The sequence below is a fragment of the Coregonus lavaretus genome (assembly GCF_964263955.1).
Source record: "Coregonus lavaretus genome assembly, chromosome: 32".
NCBI lineage: Eukaryota > Metazoa > Chordata > Actinopteri > Salmoniformes > Salmonidae > Coregonus > Coregonus lavaretus.
This window is the reverse complement of record NC_140019.1, coordinates 32,850,520-32,866,146: the sequence shown is the minus strand read 5'-3', so window position 1 is coordinate 32,866,146 and position 15,627 is coordinate 32,850,520. Positions and strand designations below refer to the sequence as shown.

The following is a 15,627-nucleotide window of genomic DNA, read 5'->3' as shown; positions in this document are numbered from 1 at the left end:
GAGCTGTGTACTTTTTATTTTGGAATATGAATATATAAGAATATATCAGAATAAAAAAACTACTGACACTGTGTGTGTGTGTGCTCGTGTGTGCGTGCATGCCTGCCTGTGTGTGCGTGTGTGTGTGCTTACCTGTCTGTGTGTATGTGTGCAGTAGCCGGGCTGTGCGGCTGCAGTGCCGGTGGCAGGAGCTGAGTGAGAGAGAACGTCGGGCCCAGCAGCAGAATAGGCAGCTGCTGCAGGAGTTTGACAGAGCCCAGGACACTCTGAGAGACATGGTCACCCGCACCGCCGCTATGAATACCATAAGAGTGAGGGCACGCACACCACCCGTATGAAAACATTTAATGAACACACACGGCATGCACCACCCGCATGTGGAATGGTGGACATCCTCCTACCTCCACACCTTGACAAACACACACACACACTTACATACACTCTTCACCATTGTCCCTCTCTGGGCCCCCAGATGACCCTGATCCCTAACTGTGACCACTGACCCCTCTAGGTGGAGTATGAAAGGTACCTGGAGGAGAGCTTCCCTCGCTGGCAGCAGCAGCTCAAACAGAAGACACTATCTGCCCAACGCAAGGTAGGCCTACCCTGCCTGACACCATAACAACAATGAGTCATTTATTAGATGTTTATAGATATCATATGAGATGTGATTTGAGACACTCCAGGCTAGGATCATCCTGTAATTCCTTCCACAGCGAATGGAGCAGCACATGAAGGAGTGTCTGAGGAGTATGGAGGAGGATAGGGGTGAAGAGAGGGGCTCCAGACCCCCCATCGGAGCCCAACCTCCACTTTCCCCATGTAACACCAACACACCCTTATACAGTTCATATACCCACCTTACCTCCCACCTTACCTCCCACCTCACTGTCATTTCTCTTTCTTTAGGTCATGTCCAACAGCTCCAGAATGCCGCTGCGCATCAAGAACACCACAACCAAAATGGCCACCAGGACTACATCCAAAATGGCCACCATCATCCCAGCATCCCTTCAATTCAGTCCTCCTGGTTGATTCATGCTCGTTCCCAATTGGCTAATTCCCAAACCAGAATGCACTCCAAACTCCAACAAAGAGACATGACTCACCACCCTGCTCACCCCCTCCATCCCTATTGCCCTCAGTCTCTCCACCCCCCTCAGCCTTACCCTGTCCAGCCCCCTCAGTCCTACTCCACCCACAGTAAGCCCCACATCGTGATCCAGCAGGAGACACCACCGACAGGGTACCCCATGCAATGGCCTGCTGGGGTGGCCGTGGCTGGGCTCCCTTTCAGGGCCCCAGTGGGCCTTCAAACCTCCTGGACCAGCCCTGCCATGCCGGATAGCCAGGGATGGAGAATGGTACAGGGTGTGGCGGGGGAGGATGAGGGGAGGGAGGCCAGTGCAGCGACTAGTCCTGAAGGAGGGAGCAGTGTGGGACACAGACAGAGGAGAGAGAAGAGTAGCGATCTGGCACATGAGCTGGACATCAAACCAGGTAAGAACCATTGCTTCATATAATCTAACTGTACACTAACCAACAATGAACCAGCAACTAAACCCAAGCTAACTGTCAACACTGGCCACACTGGCCCAAGCTGACTGATAAATATAATTGTTGAACTAATCATAACCCAAATGTCTGTGTGTGTGTGTGTGTGTGTGTGTGTGTGTGTGTGTGTGTGTGTGTGTGTGTGTGTGTGTGTGTGTGTGTGTGTGTGTGTGTGTGTGTGTGTGTGTGTGTGCGTGCGTGCGTGCGTGCGTGTGTGCGTGCGTGCGTGCGTGTGTGTGTGTGTGTGTGCAGTGCGTCTGTGGAGTGGACATGGAGAGAGCAGTGAGAGCAGCAGAACCTCCAGTCAGGCCAGTAAAGAGAGCGTCGGCAGCAGGGAGAGGAGGAACAGGAAGGAGAAGAAGGGAGGAAGAGGAGGACAGAGCTCAACAGACAGGTCCTCTGCAGGATCCGGGGAAGTGGTTATTGCTGTGGCTTCAGTATCTTCTGCCTCTGTGGTACAAAGCTCAGAGAATGATGGGACATCGGTGGCAGGGAGCAACAAGAGCAGGAGGAGTAGAGGACTGGCTAACTCAGTCAGTGCAGAGGAGTCAGGCAGTCATAGAGAGGAATCAGGGAGTCATAGGGCAGAGTCAAGAAGTAAAATGCAGGAGTCAATGATTCAAATGGAGTCAGTGAGTCATAGGGAGGAAGTAGCCAGTGAGAAAGAAGTACCAGAGAATGACATGGAGGCCACAGAGGGAGAAGAGGAGAGTCTGGTTGGACTCAGTGTGGAGGAGGGAGCAACAGTAGAAGAAGAGGAGGAAATTGAACATGACAGAGAGGAGGGGAGAGAAACAGAGGAAGAAGAGGTAATGGGAGAACATGATGGCGAAACAGAGCAAAGAGAAGGTCAGGATGAATGCAATGAGGCAAGTCAGAGAGACAGAGAGGAAGAAGAAGTCCAACCAGAAAGTGAGAATGTTTCTATAAGGGAGCACACTGCAGAGGATGAGGAAGAGGAGGAGAGGGGAGAGGAAGAAGCAGAGGAGGCACAGGACTCAGAAGGGCAGGTAGAGCGCGAGGAGGTGGAATGGAGTGATAGAGACAAAGAGGAAGAGAGCGAGAACGAAAGAGAGGAATCACACACTTCTCAGGACGGAGAGATAGAAGAGGTAGTTAAGGGTAGCAGAGAAGAAGAGGAGGATGTGGGAGCTGGGGGTGAAAGAGATGAGGATGAAAGAGATGAGGATGACGAGGGGTCAGGGGGTGAAGAAGAGGAGCAGCGTTGTCAGGATGCTGAGGAAGACTCAGCAGCAGGGCAGCCTGAGGATGAAGAGGAGAGAGACTCTGACGACAGCATCATCTCACCACCAGAACACAGGTAAAACACACTGATGATGATGGTGATGATGATGATCATAATGATGATGATGACTCAATTGTTATGATTCTCAGGTCATCCAAAGGCCTGGCAGAGGTAGTGGAAGAGGAGGAGGAAGAAGAAGTGATTGATGATAATGAGGAAAATGAGGGTGAAGATGATGAAGGTGACAAAGTGAAGGGGTATTCATGGTCTGTAGATCCCTTTCCAGATGAGGATGATGATATTGAAAGTCTTCTTGCTCCACAGGCAAAGTCTCAGGAAAAACAGTGAGTGTTGTTATTTCTTTGAAAAATTGGTGCTTCAAATGACTATCTCTGGCCACTTTTCTAAAAATGACCTTTGTTGGATTTAAGAGAGAAAGAGAAGGAGAAGACAGTGGTCCTTGTCAAACCCAAAGGTAAGATCTCTGCACACTGCAATGCATAGATAAACTTAAAAAGGTTCGCTTCTCGCCAGTAATATGCACTATTTTGTAACCTAACCTGTGCTATGTGTCTTTTCAGCCATAGATGAAGACTTGGACAGTTTGTCTGAAGTAAAAGCACTTCACAAAAAGAAAGGAGCCAATCAGGACACAGACTCAGAAGAGTTTGATCACTTCTATGACTGACGAGCCGTTTCTTCCAATTCGCCAGAAACCTCAACAAGACATGAGTGACTGCAATACTAATGCCAGACTTCTAAATCCTATACACTTGAAAATGAAATCCACAACACTTGAACATAAAATGAACATTCCTTATCTGTCAAGATGCACTGAAAATAAATAATTTGCATTTTATTAAAAAGAGAATATTGAAAATGTTGTTTTGAGATTGAGAGATATCATTACTACTCCAGCACAGTACGGGGCAGCATACCCCACATGAGTTGAGACTGCACACGCCAAAAACAAATCTTCCTGTGTTGAAGAAGACGCTCTTATCCAATCACGTCTAAGTTGGAGGAAACAATAGAACTCTGGACCATTGAAAGGTAGCTATTGAGATATGTATTTATGGCAGAGTCGTTTCTATATAGTGTAACTGTGTTTTTCAGTCCACATACTGTATCAATATTCTTAACCAAATGTTTGGAATATGTTTGTTTGCTGAAGTGCCTTATCTTGCATGCTGAGCAAGGGAATCAACCTTGGCGGCAGGTAGCTTAGTGGGTAAGAGCGTTGTGCCAGTAACCGAAAGGTCGCTGGTTCTAATCCCCGAGCCGACTAGGTGAAAAATCTGTCGATGTGCCCTTGAGCAAGGCACTTAACCCTAATTGCTCCTGTAAGTCGCTCTGGATAAGAGCGTCTGCTAAATGACTGTAAATGTAAATGTAAAATGAATCAGTCCATTGTCATTGAATAGACAACAAGCTAACGATAAGCCAACGTTTGCCCAATTATACTGTTATCAGAGGTTTGCTGTCACGGTTTCGGCCGAGGCTGCCTCTCTTCCTTGTTCGGGCAGGCTTCGGCGTTCGTTGTCTCCGGAATACTAGCTGCCACCGTTGTATGTTTCATGTTCGTTTGCTTTTGTCTGTTTGTTGTGACACCTGTTCTCGTTTAGCGTAATTAGTGTCCTATAAGTTTCTCGTTGTGTTTGTCTAGTGTTGTGTGTGATTGATTTATTTCTGTCGTGTGTTGCTTGTATATTGCATTTTCGCTCGGTTGAGCTTCACTCCACTGCGTTGGAGCATTTACGCACATGTTTAGTGCGCCTTTATTTTTGTCGCCTTCGTGCGTAGTTTCGCCTTCGGGCAAGTGTGTTCGTATTTTCCTTGTTGGAAATAGTACTAAAGTCTTTTGGACTATACTTCAGTGTCCTGCGCTTGATTCCACCACTACACCCACCTACAGCACTCTTGACAGAATCACACACCTTCAAGAATGGAATCAGCAGGAGCCGCAGCAGCCCAGGCGACGCTGGAGGACAAGGTCCGGGAACAAAGTGACCAGATCCTGCAGATGGGGTCCGCACCACCATCCGAGGCTGGGGGACTCCTCCACCGCCACCCTCCCTGCCAGCACCATCGGCCAGTCAGCCCATTCCTGCTCCGGAACCCCGAGGAGTTCGACTCTCGCTCCCGAGGGCCTACGATGGGACCGCGGCCGGGTGTCAGGGATTCCTTCTCCAGGTGGAGCTGTACCTGGCCACCGTGCACCCGGCGCCCTCGGGACATGAGAGCGTGTCCGCCCTGATCTCCTGCCTTTCCGGGAAGGCGTTGGAATGGGCCAACGCGGAGTGGAGGAGGATCGACGCGGATACCATCACCTACGACGAGTTCTCCCGCCGCTTCAGGGCGGTGTTTGACCATTCCCCGGAGGGGAAAGCGGCGGGGGAGCGTCTGGTCTTCCTCCGGCAGGGGAGGAGGAGTGCCCAGGAGTTCGCCCTCGAATTCCGTACTCTAGCGGCAGATGCAGGGTGGAATGAGCGGGCTCTCATCGATCACTACAGATGTAGTCTTCGCGAGGACGTCCGTCGGGAGCTGGCCTGTAGGGACACCAGCCTCTCGTTCGACCAGTTGGTCGACATGTCCATCAGGCTGGATAACCTGCTAGCTACCCACGGACGTTCCGAGGGGGGTCCGTCCATTTCACCCTCCAGCGCCTCCGAGCCGTGCCCCATGGAGCTCGGGGGCGCTGGCGCTAGAGAGAGGAGGGGTCGGCTTACGAGGGGGTCCATCTCCTGCACCAACTGTGGTCGGGGAGGACACACCGCGGCTAGGTGCTGGGGATGGCCTCCTAGGGGAGAGGACGACAGGTCCCGCACTGGGGATTCCTTCCAGGTGAGTAGGCGCCCCACTCACCCAGAGCTCTCTGTTGCACATTTCTGTATACCTGTGCGTTTTCCACAGGTAGCACCTCATTCCCAGCATAAGGCGCTGGTAGATTCAGGCGTGGCTGGGAATTTTGTTGATAAGAAGTTTTGTTTAGCCTTAGGGATTCCCCTTCTTCCTGTTGATGTCCCTTTCCCCGTTCATGCCCTAGATAGCCGTCCGTTGGGTGCAGGCTTAATCAGGGAGGTCACTGCGCCACTTAGGATGTGTGCGCAGGGGGGTCATCAGGAGATGATTCAGCTATTTCTGATTGACTCGCCTGCGTATCCGGTGGTGCTGGGCATGCCCTGGTTGAGTACCCATAACCCATCTATTTCGTGGCAGGAGAGGGCTCTGATGGAGTGGTCTGCCCAGTGTGTGGGTCGATGTTTGGGCGTTTCCGTAGGGGCTACCTCGGTGGAGAGTCCAAACCAGGTGCCCGCATTGCACGTTCCCCCTGAGTATGGGGATTTGGCTATTGCGTTTAGTAAGTCGAGGGCGACGCGGTTGCCGCCCCATAGGCAGGGAGATTGTGCGATAGACCTCCAGGCAGGAGCTGCGCTCCCACGGAGCCATGTGTATCCTCTGTCTCAGGAGGAGAAGAAAGCTATGGAGATTTACATAGACGAATCTCTGAGACAAGGATACATACGGCCTTCCACTTCCCCTGCGTCCTCGAGTTTCTTTTTTGTGAAGAAAAAGGATGGTGGTTTACGCCCGTGCATCGATTACCGTGGTCTCAATCAGATCACGGTGAAGTATAGTTATCCACTCCCGCTGATTGCGACCATGACTGTGTCTTTGCATGGGGCGCGTTTCTTCACGAAATTAGATCTCAGGAGCGCGTACAACTTGGTGCGCATCAGGGAGGGCGATGAATGGAAGACAGCCTTTAGTACCACCTCGGCCATTACGAGTATCTTGTCATGCCATACGGGTTGATGAACGCTCCGTCAGTTTTCCAATCATTCGTGGATGAGATCTTCAGGGACATGCAGGGGCAGGGGGTGGTTGTGTACATAGATGACATTCTCGTGTACTCGCCTACCCGTGTCGAGCATGTGGCCCTGGTGCGCAGAGTGTTGCGGAGGCTGGTGGAGCACGACCTGTATGTTAAGGCAGAGAAGTGTCTGTTTTTCCAGGAGTCGGTCTCCTTTTTGGGGTATCAGTTGTCTGCGTCAGGGGTGAAGATGGAGGTAGACCGGGTGTCAGCCGTGCGTAATTGGCAAACACCAACCACTGTGAAGGAGGTGCAGCAGTTTTTGGGGTTTGCGAATTACTACCGGAGGTTTATCCGGGGTTTTGGACAGGTGGCAGCTCCCATCACGTCTCTTTTGAAGGGGGGTCCGGTGCGTCTGCAGTGGTCTGCCGAGGCGGACAGGGCGTTTGGGAGGCTGAAGGACCTGTTTACCTCGGCCCCGGTGCTGGCGCATCCGGATCCCTCTTTGCCATTTCAGGTAGAGGTGGACGCGTCTGAGGCCGGTATAGGAGCCGTGCTTTCACAACGGTCAGGCGCGCCACCTAAACTCCGCCCCTGTGCTTTTTATTCTAAGAAGCTCAGTCCGGCGGAGCGAAACTATGACGTAGGGGACAGGGAGCTGTTAGCCGTGGTACAGGCCCTAAAGGTGTGGAGGCACTGGCTTGAGGGGGCTCAACACCCTTTCCTCATTTTGACGGACCACCGTAACCTGGAGTACATCCGGGCAGCGAGGAGGCTGAACCCTCGTCAGGCAAGATGGAGCATGTTTTTGACCCGGTTTACATTTAAGATCACGTACATCCCTGGGTCACAGAACGGTAAGGCAGATGCACTGTCTCGGTGGTATGACACGGAGGAGAGGTCCGTGGAGCCCACTCCCATACTGCCGGAGTCGTGTCTGGTGGCACCGGTAGTGTGGGAGGTCGATGCTGAGCTCGAGCGGGCGTTACGCACCGACCCTAGTCCACCGCAATGCCCGGAGGGTCGGAAGTACGTTCCGCTCGAGGTTCGGGATCGATTGATCTATTGGGCTCACACGTCACCCTCCTCTGGACACCCTGGTATCGGCCGGACAGTGCACTGTCTTAGTGCCAAGTACTGGTGGCCCACGTTGGCAAGGGATGTGAGGGTTTATGTTTCCTCCTGCTCGGTGTGAGCCCAGTGTAAGGCGCCTAGACATCTGCCTAGGGGTAAGTTACTACCCCTGCCCGTTCCACAACGACCATGGTCTCACCTCTCGGTGGATTTCCTTACTGACCTTCCTCCTTCACAGGGGAATACCACTATACTGGTCGTTGTGGACCGGTTTTCTAAGGCCTGTCGTTTGCTCCCCATGCCGGGCCTTCCTACCGCCCTGCAAACTGCCGAAGCACTATTCACCCATGTGTTCCGGCACTACGGGGTACCCGAGGATATTGTGTCTGATCGAGGTCCCCAATTTACCTCCAGGGTCTGGAGAGCCTTTATGGAGCGGTTGGGGGTCTCGGTGAGCCTCACCTCGGGTTACCACCCGGAGAGTAATGGGCAGGTGGAACGCGTGAACCAGGATGTGGGTAGGTTTCTTAGAACATACTGCCAGGACCGGCCGGAGGAGTGGGCAAGGTACGTTCCCTGGGCCGAGATGGCCCAGAATTCCCTACGCCATTCCTCCACTAACCTAACCCCTTCCCAATGTGTGTTAGGTTACCAGCCGGTTCTGGCACCTTGGCAGCAGAGCCAGATCGAGGCTCCTGCGGTGGATGAGTGGGCGCGGCACTCGGAGGAGACATGGAACGCTGCACACGTCCACCTGCAGCGGGCCCTCCGACGTCATAAGGCGAGCGCCGATCTCCACCGCAGTGAGGGACCGGTGTACGCACCTGGTGATCGAGTCTGGCTCTCTACCAGAAACCTGCCCCTCCGCCTGCCCTGTCGGAAACTGGGTCGGCGGTTTGTAGGGCCATTTAAAGTCCTGAGAAGGTTGAACGAGGTGTGTTACAAATTACAACTACCTGTTGAATATAAAAGTATTAACCCCTCGTTCCATGTGTCCCTTCTCAGGCCGGTGGTAGCTGGCCCACTCCAAGAAAGTGAGATCAGGGAGACTCCTCCGCCCCCATTGGACATCGAGGGGGCACCGGCGTACTCCGTGAGGTCCATCTTGGATTCGAGACGTCGGATGGGGGGTCTCCAATATCTAGTGGAGTGGGAGGGGTACGGTCCGGAGGAACGGTGCTGGGTGCCGAGGAGAGACATTTTGGACCCGTCTCTCCTGACGGAATTCCATCGTGGGCACCCGACGCACCCTGCTCCGCGTCCTCCGGGTCGTCCCCGAGGCCGGAGTCGGCGCACGTCTGGAGCCGCGCGTCAAGGGGGGGTACTGTCACGGTTTCGGCCGAGGCTGCCTCTCTTCCTTGTTCGGGCAGGCTTCGGCGTTCGTTGTCTCCGGAATACTAGCTGCCACCGTTGTATGTTTCATGTTCGTTTGCTTTTGTCTGTTTGTTGTGACACCTGTTCTCGTTTAGCGTAATTAGTGTCCTATAAGTTTCTCGTTGTGTTTGTCTAGTGTTGTGTGTGATTGATTTATTTCTGTCGTGTGTTGCTTGTATATTGCATTTTCGCTCGGTTGAGCTTCACTCCACTGCGTTGGAGCATTTACGCACATGTTTAGTGCGCCTTTATTTTTGTCGCCTTCGTGCGTAGTTTCGCCTTCGGGCAAGTGTGTTCGTATTTTCCTTGTTGGAAATAGTACTAAAGTCTTTTGGACTATACTTCGGTGTCCTGCGCTTGATTCCACCACTACACCCACCTACAGCACTCTTGACATTTGCCAATGATCCATTTGAGTCGTTTTCGAAAATTCACTGCAGTGCATTCATTTACCTTTAAGGGGTATACTACAAAGGAAGATAAATGACTTAGCCAGCTAACTTGCCATAATATTCTGAAACGTTTTATTTTTTATAAAGTTAAGTTTGAAATGGGCATGGTCTAATTAACTCAACAACCAAAAACACATATCTAAGTTTAGCTTTCTTAATGACCCAAAAAATAAATAGTTATTTCTGGTTGTTTATCAAAGTTTTGTAATATGCTTTGTAATATATCCCTCTGGTTGTGGGTCCCCCATGCTCTTCTTGTGTCGAAATACCTATGTAAGAATGCTGTTCATTGACTATAGCTCAGCATTCAACACCATAGTACCCTCCAAGCTCATCATTAAGCTCAAGGCCCTGGGTCTGAACCCCGCCCTGTGCAACTGGGTCCTGGACTTCCTGATGGGCCGCCCCCAGGTGGTGAAGGTAGGAAACAACATCTCCACTTTGCTGATCCTCAACACTGGGGCCCCACAAGGGTGTGTGCTCAGCCCCCTCCTGTACTCCCTGTTCACCCATGACTGCGTGGCCAAGCACGCCTCCAACTCAATCATCAAGTATGCAGACGACACAACAGTAGTAGGCTTGATTACCAACAACGATGAGACAGCCTACAGGGAGGAGGTGAGGGCTCTGGGAGTGTGGTGTCAGGAAAATAACCTCTCACTCAACGTCAACAAAACAAAGGAGATGATCGTGGACTTCAGGAAACAGCAGAGGGTGCACCCCCCTATCCACATTGACGGGACTGCAGTGGAGAAGGTGGAAAGCTTTAAGTTCCTTGGCGTACACATCACTGACAAACTGAAATGGTCCACCCACGCAGACAGTGTGGTGAAGAAGGTGCAACAGAGCCTCTTCAACCTCAGGAGGCTGAAGAAATTTGGCTTGGCACCTAAAACCCTCACAAACTTTTACAGATCCACAATTGAGAGCATCCTGTCGGGCAGTATCACCGCCTGGTACGGCAACCGCAGGGCTCTCCAGAGGGTGGTGCGGTCTGCCCAACAATGTATTACCGGGGGCAAACTACCCGCCCTCCAGGACACCTACAGCACCCGATGTCACAGGAAGGCCAAAAAGATCATCAAGGACATCAAGGCGAGGTCAGTACAGGTGCATCAAAGCTGGGACCGAGAGAATGAAAAACAGCTTCTATCTCAAGGCCATCAGACTATTAAATAGCCATCACTAGCACATTAGAGGCTGCTGCTGCCTATTGAAATCACTGGCCACTTTAAGAAATGGAACACTAGTCACTTTAATAATGTTTACATATCTTGCACTACTCATCTCATATGTATATACTGTATTCTATTCTATAATATTCTACTGTATCTTAGTCCATGCCGCTCTGTCATTGCTTGTCCATATATGAATATATTCTTAAATTCCATTCCTTACTAGATTTGTCTGTATTGGGTATATGTTGTGAAATTGTTAGATATTACTTGTTAGATGTTACTGCACTGTCGGAGCTAGAAGCACAAGCATTTCGCTACACCCGCTATAACATCTGCTAAACACGTGTATGTGACAAATACAATTTGATTTGTGTTTTCACTTTGAATGAAAACAAGATGCTTGGTCCTACGGTGCTCTGGGCTGGGCTTCTGTTCTGGGCAAGGTGTATCTGCGCTAAATCCCGCCTACTCCCGTGTAGCTCAGTTGGTAGAGCATGGCGCTTGCAACGCCAGGGTTGTGGGTTCGATTCCCACGGGGGGCCAGTATGAAAAATGTATGCACTCACTAACTGTAAGTTGCTCAGGATAAGAGCGTCTGCTAAATGACTAAAATGTAAATGTACTCAAATGACGTTGCTGGAGAGAGAGGAAGTAACTTAATACAGCCGCTAAAAAAAAACACGAATTCATCACACCATTTACTTCCAGCGAAGTGTGATAGCTAAATGCCTATACAGAGAATATATTGGTATCTATAATAGTGAATATGGGCCATATACTTGTTTCTAACATTTTGCCCCTCTCTTTCAGGATGTCATCCAATTGCAGTGTGACAACGTTACAGCTGGACTCAGTGAGCCAGGCAGAACACCCCTCTGTTCACCTGCTACCCTGTGAGATAGAGCATGACGGGCCTGCAGAGGTGTCCCAGTTCTTTTCAACCACCATCAAAGACTGAAAACATGTTACATAGAGGCAGCAGTAGCTGCATGCATTCTATACATAGAGCGTGGAAGACCAACATCTGATGTCACAGAGTGCAGTGTGTAGCCTACTGTTAATACAGATTACTTTAATACAGCTTGTCTCTCTTCCACATTTCCCACAGAGAAAACGGTGTCGTTCAGGGGTCGTGGGTTAAAAGGTCAGGAGGTCAGCTGTCCGCAGGGCTACACAGGCCTGGTGCTGAGAGAGGTCAACAAACCAGGCTTTGACCAGGAGGTAAACAGTAAACACTGCCAAAATCATCACTGTCTGGCCAACATCCACATAATCTACTGTAGCAGGTCAACAACTCACAAGGAATGCTGTCAGAATCTGCTCTAATCTGCCTGTATTCACCGACCAATGTCCACAAAACTCTTGCCACTGGGCAACAACTCAAAGAAGATGGCTATAATCAGTTTTTTGTGCTGTGAACCCCACACACCAACCAGGAAATATGAAACCCTTCCTTTTCCATTGTCTGCAGCAGGGCCACATACTGTATAACACCATACTGCATATTTAAACTCTTCACACACTTACAGTAATGCTATATGTGAGGTAATGTGTGTGTGTGTCCAGGACGGGACAGTGAAGGTGTCCTCAGTGTTCCATAACGTAATCTACTGGAACCTCGAGACTCCGCCCAACTCTGACGACGACATCTTCATGGCAATGGCCTGGCCAGATCTGGCAGAAGCGGTGTGTGCAATACAGTCATTTGTTTTACGAGAAGAACTCCATTAATCAAAATCGAATTATATTTGTCACATGCGCCGAATACAACAGGTGTAGACTTTACTGTGAATGCTTACTGACGAGCCCTTTCCCAACAATGCAGAGTTAAAAAGTAAGAAAAATGTGCAGAAAGGAAATAGTAACACAAAATAACAGTAACGAGGCTATATACAAGGAGTACCGGTACCGAGTCAATGTGCAAGGGTACGAGGTAGTTGAGGTAATATTTACATGTAGGTAGGGGTAAAAGTGACTAGGCAATCAGGATAGATAATAGACAGTAGCAGCAGTATACTGCAGGTAGGGGTAAAGTGACTAGGCCTCCTGTAGCTCAGTTGGTAGAGCATGGCGCTTGCAATGCCAGGGTTGTGGGTTCGATTCCCATGGGGGGCCAGTATGGAGAATGTATGCACTCACTAACTGTAAGTCGCTCTGGATAAGAGCATCTGCTAAATGACTAAAATGTAAATGTAGACAACAGGATAGATAGACAGTAGCAGCAATATACTGTAGGTAGGGGTAAAGTGACTAGACAATAGGATAGATAGACAGTAGCAGCAGTATACTGTAGGTATGGGTAAAGGGACTAGACAACAGGATAGATAGACAGTAGCAGCAATATACTGTAGGTAGGGGTAAAGGGACTAGACAACAGGATAGATAGACAGTAGCAGCAGTATACTGTAGGTAGGGGTAAAGTGACTAGACAACAGGATAGATAGACAGTAGCAGCAGTATACTGTAGGTAGGGGTAAAGTGACTAGACAACAGGATAGATAGACAGTAGCAGCAATATACTGTAGGTAGGGGTAAAGTGACTAGACAACAGGATAGATAGACAGTAGCAGCAATATACTGTAGGTAGGGGTAAAGTGACTAGACAACAGGATAGATAGACAGTAGCAGCAGTATACTGTAGGTAGGGGTAAAGGGACTAGACAACAGGATAGATAGACAGTAGCAGCAGTATACTGTAGGTAGGGGTAAAGGGACTAGACAACAGGATAGATAGACAGTAGCAGCAGTATACTGTAGGTAGGGGTAAAGTGACTAGACAACAGGATAGATAGACAGTAGCAGCAGTATACTGTAGGTAGGGGTAAAGTGACTAGACAACAGGATAGATAGACAGTAGCAGCAATATACTGTAGGTAGGGGTAAAGTGACTAGACAACAGGATAGATAGACAGTAGCAGCAGTATACTGTAGGTAGGGGTAAAGTGACTAGACAACAGGATAGATAGACAGTAGCAGCAGTATACTGTAGGTAGGGGTAAAGTGACTAGACAACAGGATAGATAGACAGTAGCAGCAGTATACTGTAGGTAGGGGTAAAGGGACTAGACAACAGGATAGATAGACAGTAGCAGCAATATACTGTAGGTAGGGGTAAAGTGACTAGACAACAGGATAGATAGACAGTAGCAGCAGTATACTGTAGGTAGGGGTAAAGGGACTAGACAACAGGATAGATAGACAGTAGCAGCAGTATACTGTAGGTAGGGGTAAAGGGACTAGACAACAGGATAGATAGACAGTAGCAGCAGTATACTGTAGGTAGGGGTAAAGGGACTAGACAACAGGATAGATAGACAGTAGCAGCAGTATACTGTAGGTAGGGGTAAAGTGACTAGACAACAGGATAGATAGACAGTAGCAGCAATATACTGTAGGTAGGGGTAAAGTGACTAGACAACAGGATAGATAGACAGTAGCAGCAGTATACTGTAGGTAGGGGTAAAGTGACTAGACAACAGGATAGATAGACAGTAGCAGCAATATACTGTAGGTAGGGGTAAAGTGACTAGACAACAGGATAGATAGACAGTAGCAGAAATATACTGTAGGTAGGGGTAAAGGGACTAGACAACAGGATAGATAGACAGTAGCAGCAGTATACTGTAGGTAGGGCCCCAGTGATGTATTACCATACATGGCCCATGGGTAATAACAACACATTATTAATCTTTGACAGATACACGGGCCAGTGGATGACTGACATGGAAGAGGCCAAAGCAAAGGAGATCAATCCTTACCCTCCTTTTCCTGCTGCAGCCTGAGGACTGCCTCCAAACACGTTGGTTGTGTGTTCAGTAGCCATTGCTTAGCTTGTGGAAATAGGAACAATGGGTAGACCACTCCTCACAGTCCCTAGTGTTGTAGTGGACAGTGTGTCTGTCTTTTACAGATCCATAGGGGTGAATTGTGCTTGCTTCTTCTTGTGACTTCTGTAACTATTGTACCATGTTCTTTTCCTTGTATATTTCTGTCAACAATTATACTCATATTACAGCCCATTGTGATACAGATCGTGTTGGAAGTCATTTATTGAACAGTACTCCAATGGATAATATACACTACCAGTCAAAACTTTGGATACACCTACTCATTCAAAGGTTTTTCTTTATTTTTACTATTTTCTACATTGTAGAATAATAGTGAAGACATCAAAACTATGAAATAACACATATGAAATCATGTAGTAACCAAAAAAGTGTTAAACAAATCAAAATCTATTTTATATTTGAGATTCTTCCACCCTTTGCCTTGATGACAGCTTTGCACACTCTTGGCATTCTCTCACCCAGCTTCATGAGGTAGTCACCTGGTATGCATTTCAATTAACAGGTGTGCCTTCTTAAAAGTTAATTTGTGGAATGTCTTTCCTTCTTAATGCATTTGAGCCAATCAGTTGTGTTGTGACAAGGTAGGGGGGTATACAGAAGATAGCCCTATTTGGTAAAAGACCAAGTCCATATTATGGCAAGAACAGCTCAAATAAGCAAAGAGAAACGACAGTCCATCATTAATTTAAGACCAAGTCAGTCAATACGGAACATTTCAAGAACTTTGAACGTCGCAAAAACTATCAAGCGCTATGATGAAACTGCCTCTCATGACTGCCACAGGAATGGAAGACCCAGAGTTACCTCTGCTGCAGAGGATAAGTTCATTACAGTTACCAGCCTCAGAAATTGCAGCCCAAATAAATGCTTCACAGAGTTCAAGTCACAGACACATCTCAACATCAACTGTTCAGCAGGGACTGTGTGGATCAGGCCTTCATGGTCGAATTGCTGCAAAGAAACCACTACTAAAGGACACTAATAAGAAGAAGAGACCTGCTTGGGCCAAGAACACGCGCAATGGACATTAGACCGGTGGAAATCTGTCCTTTGGTTCCAACCGCTGTGTCTTTGTGAGACGCGGTGT

The 15,627-nt window shown here is 49.1% G+C and overlaps 1 protein-coding gene and 1 pseudogene across 2 annotated transcripts in view; both read left to right on the top strand.

Moving 5' to 3' along the window:
* LOC311107599 (monocarboxylate transporter 8-like) overlaps positions 1-15,627 on the top strand; it is a 274,710-nt gene that overhangs the window by 258,520 nt on the left and 563 nt on the right. The gene's annotated exons all lie outside the window — the stretch shown is intronic.
* LOC311107489 (ribonuclease H2 subunit C-like) lies at positions 3,840-14,477 on the top strand (annotated as a pseudogene). The gene is made up of 5 exons (XR_014615885.1): positions 3,840-3,853; positions 11,503-11,656; positions 11,801-11,913; positions 12,259-12,378; positions 14,390-14,477. The product of XR_014615885.1 is annotated as a ribonuclease H2 subunit C-like (transcript).